The sequence below is a fragment of the Aegilops tauschii genome, chromosome 7 (genome assembly GCF_002575655.3).
Source record: "Aegilops tauschii subsp. strangulata cultivar AL8/78 chromosome 7, Aet v6.0, whole genome shotgun sequence".
In the NCBI taxonomy this organism is placed as follows: Eukaryota; Viridiplantae; Streptophyta; class Magnoliopsida; order Poales; family Poaceae; genus Aegilops; species Aegilops tauschii.
In genome coordinates, this window is record NC_053041.3 from 541,814,713 (window position 1) to 541,828,668 (window position 13,956).

The 13,956-nt window shown below is 48.3% G+C and overlaps 1 long non-coding RNA gene across 1 annotated transcript; it reads right to left on the reverse strand.

The window, feature by feature from the left end:
• Positions 1 to 10,053: 10,053 nt before the first annotated feature.
• Positions 10,054 to 13,337, reverse strand: LOC120968110 (uncharacterized). The gene is made up of 4 exons (XR_005762260.3): positions 12,726 to 13,337; positions 12,302 to 12,381; positions 11,597 to 11,645; positions 10,054 to 11,459 (listed from the first exon to the last, which is right to left on the reverse strand). It is a non-coding gene; the product is annotated as an uncharacterized lncRNA (long non-coding RNA).
• Between the last annotated feature and the right edge of the window lie 619 nt (positions 13,338 to 13,956).

Below are 13,956 nucleotides of genomic sequence, written 5' to 3' on the forward strand. Positions count from 1 at the left end.
CCAGTCTCATGATGGTAGTTGGGAGACCGGGTTATAGGATCGATTGCCGTACTATCAAGGGGGGCTCTCGATGAGTAGCTTGATCGTATCATTCGTAGAGAGGTCAAACCATTGCATCCTTGCATCATCTTTCTTGGTTCTTGTTTGCTTCTCTTTGTGAGTTTTGGAGCTTTTGGTCATCTTGTTGACAAGCTCGAGTTCATCGAAAACGGAGTTCACTTGCATCTTCTATGATGTTTTCGATGTTGGAGGTTATGTCCGTTCTTCTCTGTTGGAGATTTCACTCCTCCATTTGTTAGGCATACCTCCCCTGCCTCTTTTTACTATAACCAGTCGTTGTTTTGATGCTACTCGTCGTCTTGTTTCCAACAAGCTTGAGTTTGCTCAATTCGGAGCTCATATGCAGAAGTTATGGCAGTTTTGGTTTTCCGTGGAGTATACTTGTTTTCGTGGAAGTGGCTTTAGGATGGCGCCAGCGGTAGTACCGCTGGGCCGGAGCGGCAGTACCGCGTATCGCCACAAGCGGTAGTACCGCTGTCCCACAGCGGTAGTATACCGCCCATGGCCATAAGCGGTAGTATGTCTCCGGTTCCGCGCTGGTACCGCCTCGACTCGAGACGTGGTTTTCTCGTGTCGGGTTCAGCGGATGTAGGAGCGGCAGTAGGAGCAGTAGTACCGCTCATGTGCGGTAGTACCACGACTGTCACCGCCCCTAGTGCCGCTCAATGGCCCTCCTCTCTGTTCCTTCTCCCTGTGCTCGTGGTAGGCGATGTGCGCAGTCCCAGCGGTAACCGCTGGGCCAAGCGGCAGTATCGCTGCGGCCAACGGTAGTACCGCTGGCTCCAGCGGTAGTGCCGCTCATACGGCTCTGCCTCGCCCTCTGTTTTGCTCCGCTCTCCGTGTTCTACCGCCCGGGCGGTAGTACCGCTCCCCTGAGCGGTAGTACCGCTCGTGCGCGGACTGAGCACATAACGGTTGGATTCGGGAGCCCCTATAAAAGGGGGTCTTCTTCCCCATTCAACCTTATCCTTTGAGCTCGTGTTCTTCCTCCATTGTTGACCTTCTTCAAGCTTGCTAACTCTCAATCCCTCCATGGATTCTTGCTAGTTTTTGAGGGAAAAGAGAGAGGAGATCTAGATCCACATTTCCACCAATCACTTTCTCCTCTATGTGAGGGGAACCCCTTGGATCTAGATCTTGGAGTTCTTGGTGTTCTCCTTCTTGTTCTTCCTCTCATTTTCCTTCCTAGCATTAGTTGCTTCGGTGGGATTTGAGAGAGAAGGACTTGGGAACTCCGTGTGCCCTTGCCATTGCATTTGGTGCATCGGTTTGAGTTCTCCACGGTGATACGTGGAAGTTATAAGTTGAGAAGCTTATTACTCTTGGGTGCTTGGTACCCTTGAGCTTGTTTCTCTTGGGTGCTTGGGCGCCCTAGACGGTTGGTGGTGTTCGGAGCTCAATCATTGTGGTGTAAAGCTCCGGGCAAGCATCGAGGTCTCCAATTAGGTTGTGGAGATCGCCCCGAGCAATTTGACGGGTTCCGGTGACCGCCCCCAAGGGTTGCCAAAGTGTACGGGTACGGTGACCGCCCCCAAGGGTTGCCATTTGTACGGGTTCGGTGACCGCCCTCAAGGGTCCCTTAGTGGAATCACGGCATCTTGCATTGTGCGAGGGCGTGAGGAGATTACGGTGGCCCTAGTGGCTTCTTGGGGAGCATTGTGCCTCCGCACTGCTCCAAACGGAGATTAGCATCCGCAAGGGTGTGAACTTCGGGATACATCGTCGTCTCCGCGTGCCTCGGTTATCTCTTACCCGAGCCCTTTACTTATGCACTTTACTTTATGATAGCCATATTGTTTCTTGTCATATATCTTGCTATCACCTAAGTAGTTTTTCTTGCTTAACATAAGTTGTTGGTGCGCATAGGTGAGCCTAGTTGTTGTAGGTTTTGTGCTTGACAAATTAACCGCTAGGTTTATTCCGCTTTTGTTCAAGCCTCAACCGTAATTATTTTAAAGCGCCTATTCACCCCCCCCCCCCAGGCGACATCCACGATCTATCACACCGCCGCGGCCTCCGCCACCGGCCCACCGGCTCGCCGCGCCACTGCGTTCCTTCTCTACCGGCCGGCCACCCGCGCTCCTCCGCCGCCACGGCCTGCTCCACCGGCCGGCCGCCCGCCGCAGCCACCGCGTCCCTCTCGCGCTGCCCGCCGCGATCCTCTGCCGCAGCGGCCTGCACCTCAAGTCCTCGTATGGCAGGAAGTGCGGGTCGCTGCCCGGTGGGTCCAGGCCGGACACGAGGGGGGAGGAGCGGACGAGAAGAGCGCCCAGTTTTGTCCGTCCGCGGACCCATTTGTGGCCCATTTTTACGCCCAATTTGGGTCGGGACAGACACGAAACGGACAGCGGGCGGACGCTTTGTTTGTTTGGGTCACCCCGTTGGGCCAACTTTTATGTCCGGATGACCCAAACAGATGAAATGAGTCGTCCCATTGAAGTTGCTCTAAATCTCAACCTACACGTATTGGTTCTTTCTTAATTCCACGAAACTGCAACCGGTTTTTGCTCAGTAAGTGCCACTGGATCGGGTCCACCCGGTTTGGAAATGACACTCTTTTACTATACTACAAACAGAGATACCCTGAATTAACTAATTCTCAGTTGACTACGCTTAATTGATTTTAACTTATCCAAGCGCTGATAGTTGTGTCTTTCCCGATGGTTTTTTTAGCTGTCACCACACATTGCATTACTAGAACATAAAGGCGCCTTGCCATGCCCGTCCATCTTGAGAAAGAAGTTATACAAATATGCGATAATATTATGCCAACAACAGATTTGATAAAATTAACAAATTTTCTGGTTATAACTGACCCACTCACATAGATGATGTCGTTTTTCTTGCACCACTCTTGTCCTTCTGATTCCTACTTGGCATTTTTGTCTTCTTTTTTTTGCAGAAGGCATTTTGTCAAACCTACATATTTAGGGCATTCAAGTATATTTCACCTCAAAGAGAGGACGAGTAGTTTAATCAAGTGGCACGCTCAACATCAGTGATGTTTTACATTGATAGAAGTACTTATATTTACCAAAATAACTTTTGGGCATGTGTAAAATAATAAGGTTTTTAGTTGGAAGAGGTCTATTAACATAATTAGCCACATGTTTCGATGTAGGTCATCACCACTAATAGGCAATGAGACCCGTTAGTGGAGACATGTCCTAGGCCAACCGAAGAGCCCCTAGCAAACTGTGGTCCAGCACCAAGGCTTATTGGAAATTTTGCCCTAAAATTTTCTTCTGTCGTAGGCATTCTTCAAGGGGCAGGCCCCCGTGAGCGTCGCTGAGCACTACGGCATGGTGGCCACCAAACATGAGCGGGGCCCTGCTCCGGGACACCGCCGGTGCACCCCAAGGTGTGGTACTTTCACATGTCGGAGGATCTCTTCGAGGACGACCTCGTCACCCTTGTCGCTGGTGAGGGTTTGCCGGACATCGTTGCAGCCGCGACCGCGGTCCACTGGTTGGACGTCTCGCTCTTCTACGCTGTGGTCAAGCGCTCGTTCCTTCTATCTTCGGACGAACCGGCGGCGACAAAGCTCGTTCCTTTCTTGAAGGTGTCGTCGCGGCTCTCATTGCCCGTCTTGTTGCTCCAGGGAAACTCTAACCCTAAGGTCGGGCGGTGGCGGTGCTCCGGTGTCGTATCCTTCCTGGAGGCGCCGCCTTAAAGTCCACGGTTCGTTGTATGCGACTTCATCTCTTCGTAACTAGGGGTAGTGTTGCTGCGCTCAGTGCTGATGTATCATGTGTTGGTTGTGTGCATGTGTGTGGTGTTGTGGTGTGTGGTGTCGTATCCTTCCTGAAGGCGCTGCCTTGGAGCCCACGGTTCGTTGTATGCGACTTCATCTCTACGTAACTAGGAGTAGTGTTGTTGCGCTCAGCGCTGATGTATATGCGTTGGTTGTGTGCGTGTGTGTGGTGTTGTGGTGGCGTGCATTTGTACCGGGTTGTTGATGATCGTTGTTTTATATATAAAGCGGGGCGAAAATCTCTTTTGATAAGAAACAAAGGCACGAAGTGGAAACAAACCACGGGAAATATTAGATCTTCTAGGGAAGGGTTTTATTGTTACAGTGATACTGGATGATAATACCCTCAAAAACGATCACTATAACATCCAGGTAAAATCCACCGAACATGTCGCCGATGCAGGGCTTCCGGCTCCCTTGCCATCACACAATGCCACGCATCTAGATCCAACTGGACGATCCTCTTCAGCTGTGGTGCCAAAGCAGCACAACACAATTAGTATCAGATGCTGCTCATGGTGCGAATTAAATTCAGAAATTAGTTCATGTCTTGTTTTGTTCAGATTGAATGCTCGCAAATTTTTGCGTACCGGTTGTAGTAGAAGATCTGTTCATTCACTTGAAACAGTAGTAATAACTGCGAGAAAGACAGAAGGTCTGGTGGTTGTCATATAGGTTCAGAAATTATAAAGTTCAGAGTTTTTTCAGTGGTTAAGATTTGGAACAGTGTTTCATGTATGGTTTGTCACTTGATTTGGAGCAGAGTTTCATGTATAGTTTGTCACATGATTTGGAACAGAGTTTCAGATTTGAAGAGCGTTTCATGTATGGTTGTCACTGAATGTTGCCGCGAATTCTGAATTTTGTCCATGCATGATTTGTACTACTAAACTGAATTTTGTACTGCTAAACTGAATTTTGTACTGCTAAACTGAATTTTGTCCATGCATAATTTTGTGCTTCTAAAATGAATTTTGTACTGCTAAAACATGCATGTTCTGAACCTGTTTGACAATGTACCTGCTATGTTTCTTCATGCATACATGCATGTTCTGAATGTTTTGGAATGCTGAATACACACATGCTTACTGAATGCTGAATAATGATGAAATTTTGTCCTGTGAAAAACAGAGCATGTACAGAGCATACGGATGAACATTTGTCCTGTGAATGCTGAGCACAGATCGTGTAGCAAAAAATGTTACAAAAAATTGGGTCTTTGGATTCGAACCTAGGAGCTGAGATAGTGAGATTTGCAAATACAGATTTTTCACCTGTGAGCTATGCAGTGGAGATCGGCCACGCTGGCACTGCACCATTTATTATCATAATAGTGTCCACGGCGAACCGCCAACGACAAGCAGGTCTAGGCGTTCGTACATAGTTAAGAGCATCTCCAACGGGCGTGCTAAAACAAATTTTACAACATTGAAATAGCATATTTTTGCGCGTGGCAGAGCGGTGGCTTCAACGGCTGCTGTAAAATATTACGCGCGAACCGCTCCAACAGGCGGTGCAAAAAAAAAGGCGCGCGAGAGCAACCAAAGCACATACGAACAATATTTAAGAAACAACATATAAATAAAATTCAACGATACAAATAGCATAGTTCAACCGAACATCACAAACTAGTCTTACGATACAAATAAAAATAGATAATAAACGATAGTACGGTGCAAATAAACTAGAAACTACTTCGAGTCGTCGTCCTCCTCGGTGTTGTCATCCGACGTCGACAGAAATGCGTCTTCCCACCGAGGATCGTTGTCGTCAAAGAACGACGCTTGTCCCAAGTCGCACTGCGATATCGCCAGTGCCTTCCACCGGTGCCTGTCCGCCCATTCCGCGCGCCGCTTTGCCCTCCTCTTCGCCCAGAAGGCGTTCTCGTCGGCGACGTCCTGTGGGTCGTGCTGGCGCCACTCCGCCATTGCTTGCTCGTTCGCCTCGGCGATGAGGAGGCGGCGTTGCCGCCTGTGGTGTTCCTGACGGTCCACGTCGGTTACTAGACGCGGCGGAGGCGCGAGGTCCTGCGCCCGCTGGCATGTCCGCGTGTCGTCGAAGTTCATCCGCGAGGGTGGCCTCGAGAGGCGCGACGCCACCGCATCGTACGCGTGGGCGGCCTCGTGCGCGGTCTCGAACGTCCCGAGACCAAGACGAGCCGATCTCTGCGTAGAACATGCCGAAAGGGCGGACGCGGATGCCGCGGTAGCCGGAGCTGCTCCGGCGACGCGGCCGCATGTCGCCGGCGGGGGAGTCAATGGTGGGAGAGAAGGCGTAGGGAGAAGGGCGCAGCGGCGGCTGCGGCGCGCCGGATGCGAGAAAGAAGGGGGCGGCGGGAGGAAGAAGGGGGCGGCGGGGCGCTCGAGTGTGCGGTTGGCTAGCCAAGACGCCGCGCGCCAAAACTGCCACGTGCCGAGCCGCTTTTTCGCGCGCGCGCCCGTTTTTTTGCTGCGCGCCGAAATCATCCGCGCCCGCTGGAGCGCGCGAAACCGCTCCGCGCGAGCTAAAACACATGTTTCCCGGGCGCGTTATATTTATCGCTGCTGTTGGAGATGCTCTAAGAAATGTGACATTTACTTTTGAGCATTCATCATTTATATAAGAATATAAACTACTCCCGTTGTCCCATAATATAAGAGCGTTTCAATAATCTTGTGATCCCGCATGTTCCTCTTTGACGTGCTACCGATGCGATTTTCAAAATGTGTGGTTACTTGCAGCTTTAACGGCCGCTTAGCTGGCCCTAGGATCGAGACTCCGTCAACATCATTATTGCAGATCTTCATGCGATGGCTCTTCGCTCGGTGCCTCCGCTTCCCCAACCACCGCCTGAGCCAGATTAGCCGCCTCGCGGCACGTGCTGCCGCTGCTCCTATCTTTTTGTCTTTGTTTTAGGGCGTGTTGAGCTGTGCCCTCAGCAGAACCCTGGATACTCTGCGTGTATGCTACTTTTGTGTGCGTGTGCAGTGAGAACATTTGTCGAACCTTGTTGCTCAGGTGGTTAATTTATATATAAAACGTGGCGAAAGCCTTTTTCAGTAATATAAGAGCGTTTTTGACACTATACTTGTGTAAAAAACACTATTATATCATGGGACAAAGGAAATATAAGTGATCAATATTTGGTCGTGCAAAGTGCAACCATGTAAGCAAGACACATTTACACAAATAGATTACACAACAAAATTTTAAACACTTTATAGCGAGCTATTTTTATTCGGCTCAATTTTTTTTAGAAAAAAAAGATTGAGCCGAGTTTAATTGCAATCAATTAGAAGAATAAAGAAGAATTACTGCATTTCCGATGTTGTGGATAGTGGAGGATATAGCAGTCTTGTGGCCGCAATAGCGAGGTAGCGGCCGCTATTTAAAAGCTTGATTACATCTCAACATGAGTAGTGGTATTATTTTGGGGCCAAGCTATGCGCCGGCCGGCGGATCCACCACCTCCGCATCCGTTTGATCGGGGCTATGCAGCGGTCCAGCCTCTTCCTTACCATTGCAACAAAGCGAGTGTTGCAGAATTCTTTGCAATAGACTTTTTGTTGCAGAAACATTTTCAATAGAGGTTTTGTTGCAGAGTTTTTTTGTCTGAACTCTTTTGAATCATGAGTATTGTTGTGAAAGGACTTTTGCAACATAAATGAGGTTGCAGAATTTTTGTCTTAACTTTTTGCCACAGGTGTTGTTGCGAAATAGTATCATATACTCCCTCCGTTCCTAAATAAAGCATTTTAGAGTTTCTATGCATGGACTACATACGAAACAAAACGAGTGAATTTATACTCTAAAATATATATATATATACATTGATATATATATGTAGTCTATAGAAAAATCTCTAAAAATCTTATATTTAAAGACAGGGGTAGTAATATGGAAAAGGACACATATTAGCCGTGGTTCGGTGCAAATTACCCAGTTTCGGCGATAAATCGGCCCGATATCGGCGCAAATCAGCCCATATTAGCCGTGGTTCGGCGCAAATTCAATTAAAGTAATTTGTTATCACATAGTTCATCACAGAAAATCAATAGAAATCAAATAGTTCAACAACAAATAGTTCAATACAAATTATATAGTTCAACAAATAAAACTCATATTTCATCACACGTCGAGCTAGGCGCTGCCCTTGAGCCTCCATAGGTGCTCCATCAGATCCTGCTGCAGTTATTGATGCACCTGTGGGACTCGGATCTGCTGACGCATATTGAGGAAGGCAGTCCAAGTTGCCGGTAGCTGGTGATCAACTTGCGCAAGAGGACCCTGCCTGTAATACGGTTCAGTGTCAAACACTGGCTCTTCCTGCTCGCTCTTAATGATCATGTTGTGCAAGATGACATAGCAAGTCATGTTCTCCCACATTTGATCTTTCGACCAGGTTTGAGCAGGGTACCGAACAATAGCAAATCGAGATTGGAGCACACCAAATGCCCACTCGACATCCTTCCTGCAAGCCTCCTGAACCTTCACAAAGTGGGACTTCTTGCCTCCTGGCACAACGTTTGAGATAGTCTTCACAAACGTAGACCATCTCGGATAGATGCCATCAGCTAGGTAGTACCCCTTGTTGTAGTGCCGGCCATTGACCTCGAAGTTCACCGGAGGAGCATGACCTTCAACAAGCTTGGCAAAGACAGGGAAGCACTGCAGCATGTTGATGTCATTGTGAGTTTCTGGCATACCAAAGAAGAAGTGCCAAATGCAGAGGTCCTGTGTGGCCATTGCCTCAAGTACCACACTGCAACCGCCTTTGGCGCCTTTGTACATCCCCTGCCAAGCAAATGGACAGTTCTTCCATTTACAATGCATGCAGTTGATGCTTCCAAGCATCCCAAGAAATCCTCTTGCTGCATTCTGCGCTAGGATCCGAGAAGTGTCTTCAGCATTGGGTGACCGCAAGTATTGCGGTCCAAACACTGCCACCACTGCCCTGCAGAACTTATAGAAACACTCAATGGTCGTGAACTCGGCCATTCGCCCGTAGTCGCCGAGTGAATCACCGGGAGCTCCGTGTGCAAGCATCCTCATAGTTGTCGTGCATTTCTAGATTTAGGTGAATCCAATTTTGCCGGTGCAATCCTTGCACTTGAAGTAGCTGTCGAACTACCGGATGGAATTCACAATCCTGAGGAAAAGCTTTCGTCTCATCCGATAATGGCGCCGAAATACTTTGTCGCCGTGCAATGGAGCATCGGCGAACTGGTCAGAGTAGAGCATGCAATAGCCTTCCAGACGATGCCGGTTCTTTGCTTTCAGCCGCCCCGGCGCCGAGCCTCCTCGCCGCGGCTTTTCATTGCTCACGAGCAGGCCGGCAAGGGCGGTGAGGACCATGAGATGCTCCTCGTCCTGGACGTCGACAGCGGCTTCCTCCTCCAGCAACGCGACGAGCGCCTCCTCGTCGTCCGAGTCCATTGGCCGAGCAGGCAAATCGCCGAACACCTGGCGGGCGCGGTGGGCGTAGAGACGCCGGTATGCCGCCCCGCGTGGCCGGAGCGCCGAAAAACTCGCACGGAAGGTGGTGGAGAGGTTGCCGCGGCGAAACCTTCTCTCTTTTCCGGCGGGGAATGGCCTATCTAGCGGTGCTGGGGGATGGGCGGCGCCGGGATCGGCGGGGTGGTGGCCGAGCGCGCGGGGGTGGGGGGCGAATCCGGACGATTACCTTGATTTTTCGCCTGACAATGTGGCCCATGCGTGTTTTCCCTGCCGCCAGAACCCCCGAGCGCTGGGTCGGCCTGGGATCGCCTGGCCCAAAAACGGGCCGAGCTGGCAGATTTCGGCGTCTTAGGGCTGCGACTGGGGGTTTTTCCGGTGCCGACGTGGAAAAAGTCACCCTGGGGGCCTGTTGGGGACGCGGCTGGAGATGCTCTTAGGATCGATCTATCCTTTGCCCTTTATTATCTCTGTCATGTCTATCCTCTGTTCGCCATTGGAGCTTCTTGCCGTCACCATGAGAAGTGAGTCCGGTCACCGGACGGTGCGCATGCAGGCGGACGCGCCCGTGAAGCCTGCGAGGGAATTAGCACGGTTATTAAGTAGCAATGATTAGCTCAGTTTTTGCTTCGTCCGCTTGCACTCCCCACACTCCCCACCTGTTATTTGCTATTAGACTAGATGACACCCTGCGCGTTGCTGCGTGAATGTATGCTTCAAAAACATTTCATTAAACATGGAAATGCTTGTTAGCAAAGATAGGGATGAATGAACATAGTATAAGTCATAATTTCTAAATAACTTAATGGATCGTGGGATGCTAACAATAAAATGCAATAATGTTCAATACAATCTGATCTGAGGCCAAGCCCATAGCAATGCAAGAGTGTCCTGTTAAGACAATGAACTCTCACCACTGTTGCTATGGCAGTACATATACTTTCAACAAAAATGATTGCTGATAGAGTACTGAGAATAAACTAAGTGTTCCATAGGTAAAGCCCGTTGACATTCCCTACAGGCCAAAGGTAAGACAACGAATATCTTCTCTACAATATGAAAATGGAACTACATTGACTATAATTACAATAAATAAGACCTCAAGGCATTACTCCCTCCATTCCACTTTCTTAGGCATAGAAAACAATCTCAGGTATGAACTACCAAGATCCGAGGAGAGAAAGATCGGTTGGATAGATAGCAGTAATTTGATCCAAATTGTGTCAAACCCTCAACTCCAACGCCTGGTTTGGCCTTCATAGATCTACACACTGCTCTCGGTCAACCATTCCTGCACTCCAATGAAATTAACAGCAAGCATTCATATATTTTCTATGGCTTGACTTGCTGCTGCAACATATTATGAAGATAGCTAGGATACATTTTTTTGTAGTTGCTTTGTCTGCCTCATAGCCTGATAATGAGCAGCAAGCATACATTTATTTTCTGTTCAGCATCAGAACCATCACAGAACAAAACAATTGATGGGAGAAATACGACGAATTTTGCTCTGTCAATGTCGTCGAGACTGTCTTGCACTGCAAACCTACTTGGCTAGGTCCATGTGATGTGCGCTCAGCTGTTTTAGCTGCTAGCTGTAGTTGTAGATAGGGTGTTGTTGTAGTACAATTTAGCTTAGCATTTTGACTATTTTGTGATATGAATGCAATCAAGATTTTGGAAGCAATTTCACCAAAAAGAAAAAAAGGTGTCTTCTGATTTGGTGTGTCCATATCTAACCTGAAGGGTGTAATCTTCAGTTCTGTTTCTACCAGGGACAGGAAAATATTTTCTGAAGTTCCCTTGCTTAGTAATGTTGAATGCTGCCTTATGATTTGGCGTGTCAAATTCAGTTCTCTGAACTGGAAAGTTCCAGGGGAGAAAATTCCTATGCTATTTAATACACACAAAAACAAACAAAAGGTGTGTACTCATCAATTGAAATGAGGTTAGTAGAGGCACTGTTGTAAAATTTCAGCAAAGAAAGGAAGCAAGGCATCATGATTAGCAGTCAAACATGTATATATGGTTTGTCCAAAAACAAAAAACACATATACCTTCACAGTTGCGTGTGTGTGTGTGTGTGTACGAAATAATCTTCAGTAACAAAGAAAAATAAGAATAATGTTCAGATTAGACTGCACCAAGTAACACATCACTTCGAAATTGCTTGAGCAATTTTGTTTACCAACCAGCATGCAATGTTTATAATCTGTCCATCGGAAACATGAAATAAGAAAGCAACTTCAGTACACTTTTCAGGAAAGAAGCAAGATGATTTATTGCGCCTTGTGTATACATCGTGATCTTTAAGATAAATAATTTGAGAGGGATAGAGAGGCTACTTACAGAACGTCAGGGCACATCAAAGCTAAAAATCACGGGGATAGCTTGTTTCCTGTCAACCCAAGATGGTAAAATGAAGATATCAACATGCATAAGTTTTCTTGGATGTTAAATGATAAATTTAGTAGCTTCATAACATTTTAGCACATCAAAATACGGCACACGGCACTGAAAACACAACAAAGTTGTAATAAATCAATGACACTTATTTTGGGATGGAGGGAGTATATTGGAGAAGCATGATGGCATCTTTTCTACTACATCTATCCTAAATGAGAAGAAACAGATCAGTTTTGTACATAGTAAAAGTGATTTGCTAATCTAAGTTGCAAGAACCTCAGAAAAGTTCGTATCCAATTCCATGATACTCTTTCTGATCAGTTAATCCAGTATCTGCAAACTACTATTCTCTCAACCACATCCTGAACACACCGCCCTTGTCAATTTTAGAGTTTAAACTCTAGGATCAACATATTATCCCAATTAGAAGTGGATATAATCAATCTTACAATAAACACACAAAACAGAAAATAATATTGGAACCAAGGCTCCGTGATTTTTTCTCGGATGAGCAAAGTTGTGTTGAGAAGAAGAAATAAGAAGTACAATGAAAATTGAAAGCCCAATATTCCATATTAGCATTGTATGCTTTTTGCATATGAAAGTCACATCAAAGAACAATCTGGACAAACGCGATTAACAAAAGACCTGTGTAACAACGAAATCAATCCGAGCAGCAGTAGTCCTATGAAGCGAATAATCGAGCACCTTTCGATCCAAACTGCAATCTGAGAAATTCATAAAAATAAGCTCAGAGGTGGTAAAAATCAGTGTAGCTAATATTAGGGAGAGTACAACTTCCAGAGTGGAGGACGGTTCGTAGGTGATAGGACGCGAGCATGTGCGTGTGCTGGATGACGATGGCAGCATAGACTGGTACAGCAGCAGTTTTTCCGCATTGGTAGGGTAATGGAGGGCGATCTATAGGGGCCATGAATGATGCGGTGCCGTGGGCAGTTTCAGTCTTTCATGGGCATTTGTGGCCGGGAGAGCATACGTCGTGGAGGCGAAAGGATAGCGGCGGCAATAGGTGGTAGCTGGAAGGTCAATCAACAGCCGAATTAATGCGCACCTGTGGCCGGGGACCGAAATTGGTGGCGGCGGCCATGACGGAGACTGGCCGGGAGCCCTGCCCGCCGTGACAACGGCTGAGGTGACCTGGTAAATCAGCTGCGCGGGGGATTGCTTCCGGGCCTTAATGGCGGCGGCTAGGAGGCGGGGGAGGCTGGCGAGCCTCTCCTTGCCCAGCTCGTCACGCTGGAACTATGGCCATGGCGGGGATGGGCGCATCAGGCACGTCCGAGGCTGCCGACTGGATAAGGACCCGGAGAACAACGACGGCATGAGGGAGCTCCTCCGGCTCTTGTATGCGTTGATGGCGGCGGCGTGGAGGTTGGGGGAGGCCACCGAGCTCCTTCCCGATCCCGCTGGAAGTGGGGCCCCGTCGAGATGGCCGCATCTGATCTGTCCGAGGCCGCAGGTGCGACGTCGGTCCGGAGCAGATGAAGGACATGAGCGGGGTCCTCCGGCTCTGACCACCGGCGTGGGGAGGCGCCGGCCCAAGGAGGGCTCCTCTGGATCTGACCACCGGCGTGGGGAAAATTTGAGGGAAAGATGACTGCGGAAAAGGTTGGGTATTTTTTTCTATGGTGGGTACACGCACGAGGCGGTTGTCCTCTTCTGTACTCTGTACCGCTGGCGAGCGAACGTTAAATTGATCGCTGAGGTGGCGTTCTCTGATCTTGCTTGCGTGCTCCTATCCGTGCTTCCACTTCATTCTACGGCTGTCTTTTTTCCTTTTTCTTTCTAATATAATCATCTTCCCTCCTGATTTTAAGGGGTGGGGCCGGGTCTTATTTTGTTCCAACCAAATCAAGCCACGTACGCGGGAGCACGGACGGGCGCACGCGCGGGGAGCAGGCAAGTCTCGTCCGTGTTCTCTATGCTGATAAACTTTGGTTGGTCCCACCTGTAAGCCGAATGTAGAGCGATGATGTGGCTGATCTGTTGATGTGGATAGGCTGCATGTCAAGAGAAATAAGATAGTGGGGATGAACTATTTAGGTATTATAGATTATAGGTTAGTCAACATATTTCAAATTTCCCATCAATATGGGGTTCTAGAAACAGTTAAGCATTGGTCCAATGAGCAAAACAACCCAACCTTGATGTGCAATGACCGCGTTCTATGCACACCTTCCTGGGAGACCATCAACCCGCAGCACCTCCTACGCTGCTTGTCTACGGCTACCTCGGACCATTGCCCCTTGCTCATCAATTGTGCGCCCCGCGGTGCGAGCAAG